This window comes from Procambarus clarkii, chromosome 17, assembly GCF_040958095.1.
Source record: "Procambarus clarkii isolate CNS0578487 chromosome 17, FALCON_Pclarkii_2.0, whole genome shotgun sequence".
In the NCBI taxonomy this organism is placed as follows: Eukaryota; Metazoa; Arthropoda; class Malacostraca; order Decapoda; family Cambaridae; genus Procambarus; species Procambarus clarkii.
The window spans coordinates 36874436-36894247 of NC_091166.1; the positions used below are offsets into that span (position 1 = coordinate 36874436).

A 19812-nucleotide genomic window follows, 5' to 3' on the forward strand; every position below is an offset into this window, starting at 1 on the left:
CAAAACACAAATTGTTGCAAGTTTAATTTGTTGGAATACCTCCATTTGTGTCTCCATTGCAACAGTCTAAGACGGCATGAATTTCAGGACAAACGTCAAGATATCAACTGTTGTGAGGTCATGTAAGATGTATACATAAGGCTATGTATACAGATAACTATATGGATATGTATACTGATAATCATAAGGCTATGTGTATTGATATGTTCGTATGTATGTTGATAATCTTATGGATATGTATACCGTGAATCATAAGGTGAATTATGACTGATGGGTAAGACTCATATGGAGTCGTAATCACCAAACTATGACATTATAAATGCTGGTAATTGAATGGTAAGAGTAATTATGTAATATAATTTCATTCAATTAGTCACTAAGAGGCTCGAACTGCCGTCCCCTCAGTATGAGGCAAAAGCTCTTGCACTGTGCTATTGAGAGGCACAATAGGAAAGAGTTTCCGCCTCACACCGTGGGTTTCGCTGGTTCGAATCTCTTAGTGCTTAAATAAATGAAATGTTTAATTCCGCGATAGTGTGGTGGACAATTTATGTAATATAAAATACTTTATATTACATGAAAAAAATATAAAGTTTAAATTAGGAAAACTTGTCTAAATACTGGGTTGAAATCAGTCTTGATGATTTATGGAACAAATTACTGGATAACATAACTAGTCGTTGGTCGTTGGATTGTTTCAATCGCAGGTTAGACATAAATATAAATAGGAGCTGCCTCATATGGGCCAAATAGGAGCTGCCTCATATGGGCCAACAGAACTTCTGCAGTTTGAACTAGTTTTTTGTTCCTATTTTCTTATGTTCACGATTTAACAAACGTTAAATTTGAAGTGGTTTTGTCTACCCAGGGGAAAGTCCGAGAAAACGTCAAAATAACGATGCACTAAGCAGTGATCTCGTAACTTAATAACTGATTAATAGAACATAAAAAAACAGTATTTAAAACAAAAAAAATTCATTGAAAATGAACAAATTTCATAATATAATTTGCCAGATGAAAGTCAAGAATGATGAATTTTCTTTCATTTTAAGAATGAAGATTCAAATCTTAATTCATTTCCAGTTATGTCAGAAAGGCCTGAGAATTTTTCGTGGAAATTTAAAGGTGTTTAACCATCCTATTTAAGATCCATTAGCGTTTATATTTTTAAACAGGGAGATAATACCAACCATGAAGAGGTTTCTCAAGCGCTAACTGCGATAATTCCAGCCCTTGGGAAAGGGGCGAGAGGGGGTGGGGGGGGGGGGGGGGGAGGGGAAGGTTCAAGCGATAGCTACGATAACTCTGACCGTGGGGGCGCTTCTTCAAACGATAGCTACTATAATTCCAGCCGTATTCGTGTGTAGGAGAGCGAGGGTGATCTCAGGCGATAGCTAAGATATTTCCAGATATGTTTGTGATAGTTGGGGGAGGTGATTCTCAAACGATTGCTACGATAATTCCAACCGTAGTAGCCTTCTCAAGCTATCGCAGATCACTGTGTTATGTAGGTTGATAAGTCCAGTCAACCTTATGTTGATATCACTATGCTATTTCTTGAGAGCAGTCTTATTTTGCTGTGAAGGTCAGTGCGTTATCTGTTGGTTAATGTGGACCGGGACCGGGAGCTGGAGCCGAACCCACGTTACATAGACGAGGTTTGATTATATCGGGAACCAAACCACCGTCCCACCCTCTCTATTATAGTTAAAAAAACATTATTAAAAATAATTACATTTGTTATTAATAGAATAAGATAGGACGCAAGATGAGAAATGTAGGGGATGAGGGAGATTTAGAAAATACATTAACGTGGAAGGAGTTGAATCCAGTTTTAGGCTCTATATGGATCTGGCTGTTCTCTTAGAGCTTTCAACTCCATCATCTGAAATTCTCAACTTCTACCCAATTCACTCCCACCTGTATGCCAGCCCCTCTCCACGAGGAGAGTCAGGCAAGGGCTGTTCACACGAGCTTTGATCCCATATCACTCCGTCCACAACAGAAAGGATTCCTTCCCTGTGTAAATAGAGGCTGATGTACAATTCAGGAGTCGAGATAGAAACAATATGTGAAATGCTTTTGGAGTTCTGATGGGGGGTTGAATACTGTAATGGTAGCCTAAGTACTTGTGTAACTCAAAGGGATTGTGGCTTTTGAGTGGCTGACAGATCATAGTTGTTATTCTATTAAAGTGATTGTATTATTTGAGTTATTAAATTTGGCATCATGTACTCTGTCCCAGCATATGTCAAATAAATGATATTTCTCACTTAAGTTGACCAGACCACACGCTGGAAAGTGAAGGGACGACGACGTTTCGGTCCGTCCTGGACCATTCTCAAGTGGATTGTTTATTTCTCACTTAAATAATTTTCCTTAGCCTCGGGAGACATAATGGCATATGGTATGTTGTTATATATTAAGAAAAGTAGTTCTGGAATGATACTAGTTATCTTGAGTATAATGTAATTGTAAATTAAAGTAACATTAATTGCAAACGGCCACAGAACGTTAAGGAAAATGATGCATTAAGTATGAGTTATGTTGAAATTAATATAATTTATATATGTATTTTTTAAGATTAAAGTAAATATATGAAATACAATAAATTTGATCTAATTTAACATCTAAATATCTACATATTAGTATATACTTTACAATAAATGGTGGCAGCGGTGGGATAACAATTTATGACACATGTAAATTGTGTACTGTAATGTTGTGTAACTTAACTCGATTATAAATGTACAATCGTTTATGAATATAAATTTGACTTGATTTAAAATGCTAATTTAGGAGCAATCAGCTTTCAGTCTACCAAGAAGACTGAAGAATATAATAAAGAGTACTCAGGGAAGACCTTGTGGATCCTCACTGAATTATATACATATATTTTTTTAAATATAGTTAAAATTAATGTATTACAAAGGAAACCTGATGCTATTGTAACACAATTGTTTGTGTAAATTAGAAACAATTATTTGTAAAGATTAATGATACAGAGGGGCCAGAATAGCAGAATTTGTATGTTACCACAAGAGACTAGCGTCAATGTGTGGGAAAGGTTGTTAGGGTTTGTTAGTGTTGTAAAAGTGATTTATGAACCGGTTCAGGGCCAGATTCACGAAGCAGTTACGCAAGTACTTACGAACGTGTACATCTTTCCTCAATCTTTGACGCCTTTGGTTACATTTATTAAACAGTTTACAAGCATGAAAACTTCCCAATCAACTGTTGCTATTGTTATAAATAGCCTCCTGGTGCTTCGGAGCTCATTAACCGTTTAATAATTGTAAACAAAGCCGCTAAAGACTGAGAAAAGATGTACAGGTTCGTAAGTACTCGGGTAACTGCTTCGTGAATCTGGCCCCAGGTTTATTTACATGCCTCTTGGTCTCCATTGCTACCACCCACTTAGCTAGAAATTACTAGCCCACTCGTCCTGTCACCACTCAACCCCCGTGATCTTATCCGGTTGCAACCACCAGCTGCAACTTTATTCGGTTGCAACCACCATTAGTGACCTTATCCGGCCCCCACACGCAGTCACACAGAAGCCGGCTGTAAAGTCTCTCTAGCTCTAGCAACTGAGAGAGTCGGGTCTAAGAGCTGAGAAAATGATGTGTTCCTCTATGTCATCGCTACTCTAATAACAAATTGTACCTAACCAATCCCAACCTAATTTAATTCTGTTTTTAATTTTGCCCCGAGGGGCAAGTTTATTGGGCAGCGCCACTCATCCTGTGAGTGAACATAGCCATAGCAGCATGTACAACACTCCCCAATAGGAAGAAAACCCGCTGGGTTGTTCATCCTGTCACTTGTACCCAGACACAACTGGGACTTGCTTAACTGTCTCAAGTGAACAGTTTATCAAACAATAAGATTAACATTTGTCAACCCCTAAAATTTACGTTATCTTGCGGGTGCAAAATGGGGGAATCTTTCAAGAACAGCATCTATATTTAATAAATAGTATTTTCCTAACCCAAACAATGTGATGTTAATTATGCTACATATATTTCTAAAGTCTTTTAGATGTCTAACATCCTCTTAGGTAATGGTCAAGGCGGTGTCTATCACTCTCATCACAGATTCTGCAACTGTTGTTTCCATGGATATCTCCATGGATATTTGTATCCAAGACGGATTCTGGCTTTTACTGATTCTCTCCCGCGGCCTCCTCCTCTTCGTCCATAATGATTGGGATTGCCAGCTGCAACCATATTCTACTAGCGAACAGATTCACTGATTTGTGCTTATATCCTCCTTCTAATCTAACCCCATCCCAGCCTAACCTAACCTATCCAAACGAATCCTAACCAAATAAAAAAAAAGATAAAATTTCTGATATTTATGTACGTTGTGCATGTGTATCATGCCCCCCAGAATGCCCTCTGTGGCATGATAACAGAATCACTCTCTCTCATGGTCCTCAAGCTATCGAGGCGAGGCACAGAAAACGTCAACATTACGGTGCTTTAATCCGTACTAATACTTCACAATTTTAACGTATTATTACATTCCGTCAAAATTGCGACGTATTAAATGGGAGGACAGGTTGAAGAGTTGCACTCCTTCCATTGCAAACTCGCTTGAGCCCCAAAATTACAAAGTGATATAAATAATAATTAATTAATTAATTAATTATCATCAATACAATAGACAATAAATAGATAATTGAGTAAAACATTAAAGCAGAAAGAAATAGAAAGGAAAAGCAATCAAAGAAAATGGGAAACTCGTCTAAATTACGTGGATAAGGATCATGGGTCTCAAGAAGGGGCGAGGGATGCTGAGGTGGATGTTGGATGCTGAGGTGGATGTTGGATGTAGCTGGGAGAGCATGTGAAAGAAAAGGAATTATCAGGGAAAAGCCTCAAGCCATTACGACTATATAGTACTGGGAAAGGGGGTCAGGATAAGGATTTGGGATGGGGCAGAGGGGAAGAATTGGTGCCCAAACACTTGGTAGACGGTCGGGGATTGAACGCCGACCTGCATGACAGGTGAGGTGTGAGTTAAGTGTTCATCCCTCAATCTTGAGGAAGGTTGGATATATACCCGAGTGACCTGGCTAGTTGATTGTATGAGATTGTTTAGTAAGTAGTGCTTCGCCTATGTCCACTCTTCTATTGTAGCTGTATCTGCTATTTATTTATCTCTGGTCATGAAAGAGATGTTGTCTTGCCTATATACTGAGATCGATGGGTCTGTCAGCTCCTGAGTGGACATGACAAGGCGTAGACGATATTCGTCTCTTTTCAAGGCATTTTGGTTGATGTTGAGCGAGGTGTTAACGGACAAATTTGTGATCTTCTGGCTTTGTTTCAAGATTCTTTTCTTCGTTGTGTGAGGCATATACCAATCGAATAGGGGCTGGCTTTTTTGCCCGAAGAATAGTTTATTTCTAATAGATGGTTAATTCTAAAGTGCCCGTAGAATAGTTTAATAGTTACCCTGAGGTTACCTTACCTTGAGGTGCTTCTGGGGCTCAGTGTCCCCGCGGCCCGGTCGTCGACCAGGCCTCCTGGTTGCTGGACTGATCAACCAGGCTGTTGGACGCGGCTTGGGACAGATTCTGCAGAACTGGTTGTTTACCATATGTATCACAGAGGTTCTTCCTTCTTTTAATTATATCTTCTAAATATCCATTAATTAAATTCAAGTAAGGCAGATCCTAGTCAATAGGGACCTGCCTGACTTGAATTCCTCATCAACCAGCTTGCAACTGGAGCTGTATGTGCATGATTGACAGGTGTCGGCAGCACTTGGCTTCTACCGCTCAAGGGGCATTAAGGAACATTACTATGTTAGTTCTCTTAGTATGAACTGCTGGGTGAAAGCCATTATTCATTTCCTTGAAATTCCATTTTCAAAGGAGAAAGGATCCATATTAGTGAAGGAAACCAAGAGAGAATCTCTGAGAGGGTTAAGGTTAGTGTCTGAGAATCCCCAGAACGCAGGTTCGAGTCACCTCATTATCCCAAAATGTAACCGAATTTCGGTTACATATGTAACTTTCTTACATATGTAACCGAAAACTCCTCTCCTCGCTCCTCCTTGTTTAATAAATGTAACCAAAGCCGTCAAAGATCCAGGAAAGATGTACACGTTCGTAAGTGCTTGCGTAACTGCTTCGTGACTCTAGTCCCCGGTGCCTTGTACTGCTCAGGATGGTTGAGAAGCAATATCGTCCCGCGCGGCTTCTTTTGGGAAAAGGTCAGCGGTTAATGGCTATTCGAGCGCGAGGTCAACAGCCGGTGGGGATAATACAATGTATTGTAGCCGTCTAGCTGTGGTGCACACTACACTGTGGGCGTCTGGCTGTGGTGCACACTACACTGTGGGCGTCTGGCTGTGGTGCACACTACACTGTGGCCGTCTGGCTGTGGTGCACACTACACTGTGGGCGTCTGGCTGTGGTGCACACTACACTGTGGGCGTCTGGCTGTGGTGCACACTACACTGTGGGCGTCTGGCTGTGGTGCACACTACACTGTGGGCGTCTGGCTGTGGTGCACACTACACTGTGGGCGTCTGGCTGTGGTGCACACTACACTGTGGGCGTCTGGCTGTGGTGCACACTACACTGTGGGCGTCTGGCTGTGGTGCACACTACACTGTGGGCGTCTGGCTGTGGTGCACACTACACTGTGGGCGTCCGGCTGTGGTGCACACTACACTGTGGGCGTCTGGCTGTGGTGCACACTACACTGTGGGCGTCTGGCTGTGGTGCACACTACACTGTGGGCGTCTGGCTGTGGTGCACACTACACTGTGGGCGTCTGGCTGTGGTGCACACTACACTGTGGGCGTCTGGCTGTGGTGCACACTACACTGTGGGCGTCTAGCTGTGGTGCACACTACACTGTGGGCGTCTAGCTGTGGTGCACACTACACTGTGGGCGTCTGGCTGTGGTGCACACTACACTGTGGGCGTCTGGCTGTGGTGCACACTACACTGTGGGCGTCTGGCTGTGGTGCACACTACACTGTGGGCGTCTGGCTGTGGTGCACACTACACTGTGGGCGTCTGGCTGTGGTGCACACTACACTGTGGGCGTCTGGCTGTGGTGCACACTACACTGTGGACGTGTGGCTGTGGTGCACACTACACTGTGGGCGTCTGGCTGTGGTGCACACTACACTGTGGGCGTCTGGCTGTGGTGCACACTACACTGTAGGCGTCTAGCTGTGGTGCACACTACACTGTGGGCGTCTAGCTGTGGTGCACACTACACTGTGGGCGTCTGGCTGTGGTGCACACTACACTGTGGGCGTCTGGCTGTGGTGCACACTACACTGTGGGCGTCTAGCTGTGGTGCACACTACACTGTGGGCGTCTGGCTGTGGTGCACACTACACTGTGGGCGTGTGGCTGTGGTGCACACTACACTGTGGGCGTCTGGCTGTGGTGCACACTACACTGTGGGCGTCTGGCTGTGGTGCACACTACACTGTGGGCGTCTGGCTGTGGTGCACACTACACTGTGGGCGTCTAGCTGTGGTGCACACTACACTGTGGGCGTCTGGCTGTGGTGCACACTACACTGTGGGCGTCTGGCTGTGGTGCACACTACACTGTGGGCGTCTGGCTGTGGTGCACACTACACTGTGGGCGTCTGGCTGTGGTGCACACTACACTGTGGCCGTCTAGCTGTGGTGCACACTACACTGTGGGCGTCTGGCTGTGGTGCACACTACACTGTGGCCGTCTGGCTGTGGTGCACACTACACTGTGGGCGTCTGGCTGTGGTGCCCTCGACAAACATTTGACAGACAGTCAAGAATTACTGAAGGAATACTTTAAATTACAAGTTTTTTCTTGCAACATGTTAAATTTAAACCTTCAACTTCGTTCTGACAGTTCCTGCGACGGCGCTGGAACCAATCGTATTGGCGTTGGCCTTTCCATTAGAGACTTTCGGCGCCTTTGAGAGGGGGGACCTGCTGCATGGGTAACAGCCCTGCTGCATGGGTAACAGCCCTGCTGCATGGGTAACAGCTTTTCCCACGTATCATCCTACCCTGGCTTTGCGCCCTGGAGAGGCCACTCCAGACCGACAACCAGAGCGCAACTCCATAGTCTCCTGAGACTACTGTATGCCTACTTTTGGCCCCTTCAATAAACGTATGTTATAGACGAATGTTGATTAGAAGGATCAAATAAACTTGATAGAAGGTAAAACATTAAATAGATTAATTATTTTTTGAAATAGATTGGTTATTTTTTAAATAAATTGATTATTTTTTAAATAGATTATTTTTTTGAAATTAATTGATTATTTTTTGTAAATAGATTATTTTTTTAAATAGATTGATGATTCATCATTCCCTAATAGATTAAAAGTGCTAAATAAAACGGGCTTTTAAGCGCTTAGCTGTAAGATATCACTATGAATACCTCGCTGGGAGAGAGATATTGGCTTCAGAGGAAGCCCCAGCTCTGCCTGAAACTTCCAGAAGTAGTTTCTAGCCATTATGGATCGGCCAGTCACTTCTGGAAGCAACTTCCTGCCACGATAGTTCGGATAGTCACTTCCACAATAATTGCCTAAATCCAGAGGGTACCTATTTACTGCTTGGTGAACAGTGGCATGAAGTGAAAAGAAATCTGGCCCAAACACTTCTGTCAGACCTGGGAGTCGAGCCCGGGGTCCCCGATTGTGAGTCGAGAATTGTGCTACAACTATTTTACGTTTTTGGATATATTTTTTTTATTGCGACAATCTGCTTGAATTTCAATTATAATTAATGTCAGCGGGATAATCGAGTGAATTTCACGAAAATAAGAGTTTAATACCCAATGAAATAACAATAACCTGGTGGATCAGAGAAAGCATTATGGGTATCTAGTAAAAATAGGAATATGGGTACCAACTGGGCCCTCCAATGCCTTGCTTGGGCACCATTCCTTACCCCCTGTCCCATCCCAAATCCTTATCCTGACCCCTTCCAAAGTGCTATATAGTCGTGATGGCTTGGCGCTTGCCCCTGATAGTTCACTTCCCTACCCATCATGGTTCAGTAGGTTACGCGTCTGTCTGGGACATCCGCGAATTCAATCCCACCATAACATTTGCTTTAAGATTCTAATGATAATTGTTCTATCTAAAAATGATTGTACTTGTATAAGGATGATTGTACTAGTATGAGGATGATTGTACAGTTGTACCCAGGAAAGTCGCCATTTTGTAATATTGGAATTTTGAATATACGAAAATTAGCCATAAATCTAACCTGCCCTAAGCCTAAATAGACAATCCTTTCCATAACCTATGAAAGGGTAGGCCTGATATATACAATCTTAGATTCAATCGAATACATATACTTTTTTCAAAATTGGAAACTTCAAATCTTGGAAAATTTAGGTTCGGCTGTTGGTTCATTAACGAGCCCTCTTTAAGATCAATGGTATAAAACGCTATTTTGTAATGGGTGTGAGAGACCATATTTTGTGCATTCCATTCATAGTAGCCAATGGTGCAATAATTTGTTGATGACAGATTGACACAAAAATATAAAAGTTATTAAAAATAATCTGTTCACTTACCCTTTTGAGCAGAGGCTGGTCTTCGTAAAGAAGATTATCTTGAGGTTATCTTGAGGTTATCTTGAAATGTCACGTAAATAGGATTTCCTTATGTACCTCGCATCTTATCTGACGTAGCCACATTACTCATGCCTTACGAGATGTCATTTCTCGTAATTAACGAGAGGTTAACGTTCTCTTAACTGTTACATTATTAACGAGAGGTTAACGTTCTCTTAACTGTTACATTATTAACGATATCAACCAAAGCACTAAAAATGCAATGTATTAGAACTAATCAAAAAATGCAATTACTGACGACTTCTATGCATCCGGTTTGATGGGTTTTTCATTAGGCCAAACAGCTGCATTTGTAACGAGTGAGAAACGGAGTGAAGGTACTTCACACTCACAGTGTAACAAATCCACAAGGGCCGTGACGAGGATTCGAACTTGCGTCCGAGAGCATCCCAGACGCTGCCTTACACACAAAGGGAAGTACTGCCGGGGCCAGCACTAAACAAGCAGTTACGTCAGGATTTCGGAACCTCTACATCTTTTCACGATCTTTTGCGTGTTTCTTGACATATATATTAAACAGTTTATGAGCTTCGAAGCTCTAGGAGTCAGTTTATAACAATTAATACGATTTGATTGACAAGTGTCGATGCTTGTAAACTGTTTACTAACTGTAAACAAAGCCGCCAAATATTGGTAAAAGATGTATATGTTTGGAAGCAGTTGCGTCAAATATGAATGCATTATTTTGAATAACATTCATAAATAAAAAAACAAAAATTATTCAAAATAAGAAAAACAAAATATGATATAATGGAAATGTCTTTAAGTGATATAAATGGTGATCCGGATTTCAATGCGTTTCTCATAAAAATCCGGATATATTTTTTTTTTTTAAATATTCGAATTGTTAAACGTATCCATTATAGGAAGAGTTCACTACACATCTAACAGTTTTAATTCAAATATCCGAAGTTACAGTAATACTAAGGTTAATAAAGTTAAAGTAATACTAACTAAATGCAAATAAAGTTGATGCTAATACAAACACTGTATATATCGCTATCAAACATCTATATACACATTGTAAACTAGTTTTTTAATAAAAACACTGAATATATATCGCTATCAAACATCTATATACACATTGTAAACCAGTTTTTGAATAAAAACACTGAATATATATCGCTATCAAACGACTATATACACATTGTAAACCAGTTTTTGAATAAAAACACTATATATATCGCTATCAAACGACTATATACACATTGTAAACCAGTTTTTGAATAAAAACACTATATATATCGCTATCAAACGACTATATACACATTGTAAACCAGTTTTTGAATAAAAACACTATATATATCGCTATCAAACGACTATATACACATTGTAAACCAGTTTTTGAATAAAAACACTATATATATCGCTATCAAACGACTATATACACATTGTAAACCAGTTTTTGAATAAAAACACTATATATATCGCTATCAAACGACTATATACACATTGTAAACCAGTTTTTGAATAAAAACACTATATATATCGCTATCAAACGACTATATACACATTGTAAACCAGTTTTTGAATAAAAACACTATATATATCGCTATCAAACGACTATATACACATTGTAAACCAGTTTTTGAATAAAAACACTATATATATCGCTATCAAACGACTATATACACATTGTAAACCAGTTTTTGAATAAAAACACTATATATATCGCTATCAAACGACTATATACACATTGTAAACCAGTTTTTGAATAAAAACACTATATATATCGCTATCAAACGACTATATACACATTGTAAACCAGTTTTTGAATAAAAACACTATATATATCGCTATCAAACGACTATATACACATTGTAAACCAGTTTTTGAATAAAAACACTATATATATCGCTATCAAACGACTATATACACATTGTAAACCAGTTTTTGAATAAAAACACTATATATATCGCTATCAAACGACTATATACACATTGTAAACCAGTTTTTGAATAAAAACACTATATATATATCGCTATCAAACGACTATATACACATTGTAAACCAGTTTTTGAATAAAAACACTATATATATCGCTATCAAACGACTATATACACATTGTAAACCAGTTTTTGAATAAAAACACTATATATATCGCTATCAAACGACTATATACACATTGTAAACCAGTTTTTGAATAAAAACACTATATATATCGCTATCAAACGACTATATACACATTGTAAACCAGTTTTTGAATAAAAACACTATATATATCGCTATCAAACGACTATATACACATTGTAAACCAGTTTTTGAATAAAAACACTATATATATCGCTATCAAACGACTATATACACATTGTAAACCAGTTTTTGAATAAAAACACTGAATATATATCGCTATCAAACGACTATATACACATTGTAAACCGTTTTTTTGTATTTCCTTACATACGTAAGGAAATTCTGGAATTGTTCAAATAAGAAAACATCTGTGTTTTTTTCCTCATTCATTTTCAAGTGACAATTAGCAATGTGTTTCCTTCGGCGTCTTGGAGGGTTTTCTGTGTGTCGTTTGTCAAAGTGTCAAGGGCTACTTTGTGGGTTGTGGTTCGAGGCGTGGCCGCCAGGGTAGGAGGTATTCCTGTTTGTTTACATTCTGACACTGTAAATTTAATATCGCTGCAGCCGCCATGATGGCGCTATGAGGTTCAGATGTTGTAAGCGCTACCCCTAATCGAGGGGCTCCTCTCTTAGGGTCCCTCCTCTATTAGAGCCCCTCTATTAGAGCCTCTCTGACTCTTTTTTGGAGGGGCCCCCTGACGCTGCAGAAACGCTGTATCTCCTCTTTTACATCTGCCTCTTAGTCACGTTCGTTTAGCAGAAAGTAAAAAGCTAAATTTGATTCGGCTATTTACTGGTCCTTTCTGGCGTCAGGGTCAGAAGAGTTATTATGTTATTAGTTCGTGTTGTGGGCGGTAATTTGGTAGGATTTCAACTAATTTGTAATGGGGGGCATCTTGGCTGCTGCAGAGATGCGTAAAGGCGAGGCTGTATAGGATTATGCTCATACGCTCATGAATATAAATCCATTCAGTACGCACAAATCCTTTCCCTTTGGAGATTAGTTGGGTGTGGGCGGGGCCAGCGATGGTGTGTGTGTGCTGGCCAGCCGACCTGCCTCCCTTAGTGTGGATCGGACTGTGGAAGGGAGTGCACGCAACGGCTTCGCGCGCTGCTCACTCACTCGCGTGGAGGCATTCGTAAGATTCGCTCGCGCGCGAATTCTTTTTTTTTTTTTGGTCGCTGCTGTGAGTTTCAATCCTTGCGGCCCCATGAAGGGGTGTATTTAAGGGTACCTAATAGCACGAGAACAAGGCCTGAGACCTCGGGAACGACCATCAGGTTCCCAGTACCAACGGAAGTACACTGATACACAGAAAACATTTTCTCTAAGTCTATCAATGAAATGTTTTGTGAAACTGTTTTTTGGGGGACATAAACACATGATAATCCGTATTTAACGTTCGCTAACGATCATTGACCCGTTAATGAACAATAACAACAACGGTACAGTGATTATTATGAAAGGTGAGCCAGTTAATACGGCGTAATCACGGTTAATGTCTGCTTAACAGTCCTGCTTGTTCCACTCTGCTTGTAACCAGTCTGGGGACAGTCCTGGCTGAGGTGAGTGTACACTGCTCCTTATGTATTCTGACTGTTACTAATGTATACACGCCGTTCCTCATGCATACACACCGTTCCTCATGCATACACACCGTTCCTTATGTAACATAACCTAGCCTTGTGCAAGTTCGTTAACAAATGTATGATGTGTATGTCACTGTATGTTATTCAGACCAAACAAATAACAAGAAATACATTTATACACTATCAGTTAACACGCGGGAGTAGGCCTATGGTTAACCACCCGTATTAAATACCTGTTAGGTAACAACATACTTTAAAACCAACCAACTGAAGCCAATACCAATATACAAACTTAGGAGGCAAATAAAGATCGAATTACTGTTTTCCGACGAAGATTAAATAAAGTCTATGTTAAGACTGGTCGAGGTAGAATAAGACTTGACTACGACTTTAGGCCTATTCAGTCTTCCGTTATAGTGTCAGTGTTGGCTAATCTTAGCAGGTCGTAACGAGCGAGTACCCAAACAAACTCTGGTCATTAAGTAGTTACGTAGAGCTTCAAGTTCTGAAGTTCTTGGAAGCTTATGTGGGGTGGGGGGGGGGGGGAATGGTGGTGGCTGTGATGGTGGTGGTTATGGTGGTGGTGGCTGTGATGGTGGTAGCTGGGGTGGTGGTGGTTGGGGTGGTGGTGGTGGCTGTGATGGTGGTGGCTGGGGTGGTGGTGGCTGTGATGGTGGTGGCTGGGGTGGTGGTGGCTGTGATGGTGGTGGTTGTGATGGTGGTGGCTGGGGTGGTGGTGGTTGGGGTGGTGGTGGTTGGGATGGTGGTGGCTGTGATCGTGGTGGCTGGGGTGGTGGTGGCTGTGATGGTGGTGGCTGTGATGGTGGTAGCTGGGGTGGTGGTGGCTGTGATGGTGGTGGTGGCTGGGGTGGTGGTGGTTGGGATGGTGGTGGCTGTGATGGTGGTGGCGGCTGTGATGGTGGTGGTTGTGATGGTGGTGGCTGGGGTGGTGGTGGTTGGGGTGGTGGTGGTTGGGATGGTGGTAGCTGGGGTGGTGGTGGTTGGGGTGGTGGTGGTTGTGATGGTGGTGGTTGAGATGGTGGTGGGTGTGATGGTGGTGGTTGTGATGGTGGTGGCTGGGGTGGTGGTGGCTGTGATGGTGGTGGTTGTGATGGTGGTGGCTGGGGTGGTGGTAGTTGGGGTGGTGGTGGTTGGGATGGTGGTAGCTGGGGTGGTGGTGGTTGGGGTGGTGGTGGTAGCTGGGGTGGTGGTGGTTGTGATGGTGGTGGTTGGGGTGGTGGTGGTTGGGATGGTGGTGGTTGTGATGGTGGTAGCTGGGGTGGTGGTGGTTGTGGTGGTGGTGGTTGTGGTGGTGGTGGTTGTGATGGTGGTGACTGTGATGGTGGTGGTTGTGACGGTGGTGGTTGTGACGGTGGTGGTTGTGACGGTGGTGGTTGTGATGGTGGTGGTTGTGATGGTGGTGGTTGTGATGGTGGTGGTTGTGATGGTGGTAGCTGGGGTGGTGGTGGTTGTGGTGGTGGTGGTTGTGATGGTGGTGACTGTGATGGTGGTGGTTGTGATGGTGGTAGCTGGGGTGGTGGTGGTTGTGATGGTGGTAGCTGGGGTGGTGGTGGTTGTGGTGGTGGTGGTTGTGATGGTGGTGGTTGTGATGGTGGTGGTTGGGAGGGTGGTGGTTGTGATGGTGGTGGTGGTTGGGAGGGTGGTGGTTGTGATGGTGGTGGCTGGGATAGTGGTGACTGTGATGGTGGTGGCTGTGATGGTGGTGGTTGTAATGGTGGTGGCTGTGATGGTGGTGACTGTGATGGTGGTGGTTGGGGTGGTGGTGGTTGGGATGGTGGTGACTGTGATAGTGGTGACCGTGATGGTGGTGGTTGTGATGGTGGTAACTGTGATGGTGGTAACTGTGATGGTGGTGACTGTGATAGTGGTGACTGTGATGGTGGTGACTGTGTTGGTGGTGGCTGTGATGGTGGTGACTGTGATGGTGGTGGTTGTAATGTTGGTAGCTGTGATGGTGGTGACTGTGATGGTGGTGGTTGTAATGTTGGTAGCTGTGATGGTGGTGACTGTGATGGTGGTGACTGTGATGGTGGTGACTGTGATGGTGGTGACTGTGATGGTGGTGACTGTGATGGTGGTCAGGAAGTGGTTGTAGTGACTGATGGTGGTGATGTTTGTAAACACCTAACAGTGCTTATGAGGAAGAGATCAATAATGGTCCTTATGCCTCCCCTCTACTAGAGCTTGTTATACCTGTTCCGTAAAATCTTAACTATTCTGATGTTCAAATTCCTCGTTGAATCTGTCCTTAGCGTTGTGGATGGAGGTGGCTTCCACAACTTCTCCTTTCAGTGTATTCCACTAGCTGACAACCCGTACAAGCGATGAGTATTTCCTAACATTTCTTAGACTCATTTGCTCAATTCAAGATTAGAATTTAGTTCTACTTTCTCTTATTTAAAGAGGCTGTCCGTGTCTACCTTGTCAACTCCCCTCGGTATGTTGGATGTTGCGGTCATGTCTCCTCTGCTCCTTCTCAGCTCCAAGGTTGGAAGGTCGACTAACTGATGATTAGGAAGGTATTGGGAGGGTTGAATGACTGGCAGGGGTAGTAGGGGGGGATGACTGAGATGGTGATTGATTAGTAGAGATTAGGCCACACACACAAGAGGTGGCACGAGCATGAATAATCCGGAATTGTGATTGGGTAGAGCTTACCAATCAGCGCTCATTGTACTTATTTAAGTTTCTAAATGACTGCTAAATACCTGTCAGCATCTCATATGCTGACGATGTTATCCAGTTTATGTGTGCCTCTGGTGTTGAAATGATTTTCTCTCTCAAATGCCTGTGCTTGCTGTCCCCTAATGGTGTAGATTCCTTCTGGTCTCCTTACTCAGGTCAACATCTTCATTACCTTACACTTGTTGGGATTGAATTCTAGAAACCTTTTGTTAGCCCACTCCTGGAGTACAGTATCAAATGTTTCTTGACATTCTAGAAAAATATGGTCTACCCAGGATTCTTCCTCCTCCCCTTGTATTTTAGTAATATTGTCATAGAACGCTGTCAAGTTTGACCTGGTAGTGGAGCTGAGCAGGCAGTAGTGGTAGAATGGAACTGACACTGGTGGTGGGGTTGTATTGATAGTGGTGGTTGCTGTACCCGAGGTTGTTGTTGTGGTAGTTGCAGTAGAGCACCTCCAATCCGATGTCCCTCGGGTACTTCCTTAGAGTCACAGAAAACAACATAGCTTTTGCACTCGGGCATAACAACTGCATAGTTGAAGTGGCTAATCGACAGAGCTGGCTGAACTGTTGCAGACACTCCCCCCCCCCTCCTCTTGAGAGAGAGGGGTGGGGGGGGGGGAGCGACCATGTAGGCTAGCAACGCGAGTATGTTGCAAGTCGGTTGCTAGCAACCTGCAGGGGCTATTGATCTTCAATGATCTGTGCTTCCCCCTCCCTGACTGTGGTAAAGGCTGCCATGTGTAGTCCTTCGTGTAGCTTGCAGCCTTGTCTAGGCCTAGTGGCGGCCACTTGTCTAGGCCACTGATGGCCACTTATCTGGCCACTTGTCTGGTCCACTGATGGCCACTTATCTGGCCACTTGTCTAGGCCACTGATGGCCACTTGTCTAGGCCACTGATGCCCACTTGTCTAGGCCACTGATGGCCAGTTGTCTAGGCCACTTATGGGACTCTCTTTGACGGTAGCTAGGCTTACGTTTGTATTTTTTTCAAAGCCTGTGTTTTTACGTTTTGGTTCGTAAGCTGGTTTTGGTAAGGTTCATAGAGAGAGAGAGAGAGAGAGAGAGAGAGAGAGAGAGAGAGAGAGAGAGAGAGAGAGAGAGAGAAAACATAGTAAAACCTTATAAATGTTTACCATATAATGTGTGAAAAACAGACATGTTAAAAATTAACACGAATAGAATTAGAGAGCATGGTTAAAAGCTAGTGAATCAGGTGAGAAAGAGAGATGTGAGAAAGTTTTCTTTCAGCGTAAGAGTAAGGGGAAAAAAATAATATATTAAATCACCAAGTTGTAGCTGTGAGCCCCAGTCATAATTTCAACAGTACAGATGATAATGGAATATGACAGGAGTCATTGAAATAACCAGCCAGCGGCTACAAAGGCTGGACCCAAGAGCTAAAACTCGATCTTTCAGGCACAAGAATACGGGGGGGGGGGTGATAATTCCTTCCCTCCAGCTTGTAACTCCTCAATCATAGTTGCATAGTACGAATCATTAGAGAATTACTGTAATACCGTTAAATATGTTGCATGACTCGTGCAACAGGTAGGCTGGACGCTGGCAACGTTTACTGCACGTGAGGTCAGCCTTCATGAACGTTCAATCCCAGCTACGTGAACGTCAAGTGCCCAGCGTTGATGTGTATACATCAACGTCGATTGCCCTAGCGTTGATTCTTAGCTACATCAGTGTGGCTTGGCTTCCTTGACCTGGGGATTACAATAATCCTCGTGGCTTGGCCTGCTTGCCCTGGGGATTACAATAATCCCCGTGGCTTGGCCTGCTTGATCCGGGGATTACAATAACCCTCGTGGCTTGCCTTGCTTGACCTGGGGATTACAATAACCCCCGTGGCTTGGTCTGCTTGACCTGGGGATTACAATAACCCCCGTGGCTTGGTCTGCTTGTCCCGGGATTACAATAATCCTCGTGGCTTGGCCAGCTTGACCTGGGGATTACAATAACCTTCGTAGTTTGGCCTGCTTGACCTGGGGATTACAATAACCCTCGTAGCTTGGCCTGCTTGACCTGGGGATTACAATAATCCCCGTGGCTTGGCCTGCTTGACCTGGGGATTACAACTACCCTCCTGGGCTCAGTTTTATCTCCAGAACATAACTCGAGAGAGCGAGAGTAATTAGTTTTACGTCGCTGCTTCCCTTGTACCTTTATATCTCCTTTCAGTCTATCAGAAACGCGCAGTTAATCAGAGTTAACTGAATGACTTCTTTATCGATTGTCACAAGGGCGGGACCTCGACTTAGGCTCTGTCGCAAGGGCAAGGTAGTGCTGGGTGGGGCTGGGTGGGGCTAGGTGGTGCTAGGTGGTGCTGGGTAGTGCTGGGTGGGGCTGGGTAGTGCTGGGTGGGGCTGGGTAGTGCTGGGTGGTGCTGGGTAGTGCTGGGTGGGGCTGGGTAGTGCTGGGTGGGGCTGGGCAGTGCTGGGTGGGGCTGGGTAGTGCTGGGTGGGGCTGGGTGGGGCTGGGTAGTGCTAGGTGGTGCAGGAGTGGTGCTGGGGCACTCCACATGCCCGCGGCCAGCACTCCCAGCTGGCGCACAGCTGAGAAATGCAACAAAAATAGGATTACAAGCTGACTTGACTCCTCGACTTAGTCTCTGATGGCGTCTTACCGCTGGGAGGGGAAAAGAGGGGGGGGAGGCCGTGCGTGAGTGAGTGAGTGAGTGAGTGAGTGAGTGAGTGAGTGAGTGAGTGAGTGAGTGAGTGAGTGAGTGAGTGTGTGAATGAGTGAGTACTTTCCTAGTTATACTATAGTTCAGTGGTTCCTTCTTTCTTGTATAAAGTCTCTCTCTCTCTCTCTCTCTCTCTCTCTCTCTCTCTCTCTCTCTCTCTCTCTCTCTCTCTCTCTCTCTCTCTCTCTCTCTCTCTCTCTCTCTCTCTCTATCTATCTGTGAGAGTGAATAGATTGGAGTAAACGTGAGAGCAGAGTGGTACTTTACTTAAAGTACTTCCCTAACAGTGTCTACGATCCTACAATAGTCATCCCCACCGGCTGCTTAACACACACACACACACACACACACACACACACACACACACACACACACACACACACACACACACACACACACACACGTGTTGTACAACTGAGAGTAGCCAATCGGAGAGGAGTGCCAAGAATGATGGCATCTAGGCGTGGCTCCAGAGTGTCTCTGGCGAGCAGTTGACTCACAGCCTCCAGACAAACAAGATGTTTAGTACACAGTACCTCGGTACTAACCACAGAGTACAACCCAACATCTATTAAGTACTCAGAACCAATAAATCTTCAGGGGTCTGATTCACGAAGCAGTTACGCAAGCACTTATTTATTTATTTATTTATTTATTTATTTATTTATTTATATACAAGAAGGTACATTGGGTTTGTGAGAATACATAGCATGATATTTACAATCTTGTAAAGCCACTAGTACGCGCAGCGTTTCGGGCAGAAGCTTACGTACTTACGAATGTGTACATTTTTCCTCAATCTTTGGCGACTTTGGTTACATTTATTAAACAGTTTACAAGCATGAAAACTTGCCAATCAACTGTTGTTATTGTTATAAACAGCCTCCTGGGGCTTCGGAACTCACTAACTTTTAGATAATTGTAAACAAAGGCACCAAAGTTTGAGAAAAGATGTATAGGTTCGTAAGTGCATGCGTAACTGCTTCGTGAATCTGGTCTCAGATGTACAAGTACTTCACGCGTTATAACTTAGTTTGCCTGACTTTTCAAATTGTCGAATCTGGACTTTAATTTGTGTATGAAGTGACCCCTTTTATTACATATTATTATGAGCTAAAGTATGGGA

At 43.3% G+C, this 19812-nt stretch overlaps 1 protein-coding gene across 1 annotated transcript in view; it reads left to right on the plus strand.

Moving 5' to 3' along the window:
* The first annotated feature begins 12773 nt into the window (after window positions 1-12773).
* LOC123772389 (protein shisa-2) overlaps window positions 12774-19812 on the plus strand; it is a 206070-nt gene continuing 199031 nt past the window's right edge. Inside the window, exon 1 of the mRNA XM_069325846.1 lies at window positions 12774-13258. The gene's annotated coding sequence lies outside the window, so the exon portion shown is untranslated. The remainder of the gene's footprint in view (window positions 13259-19812) is intronic.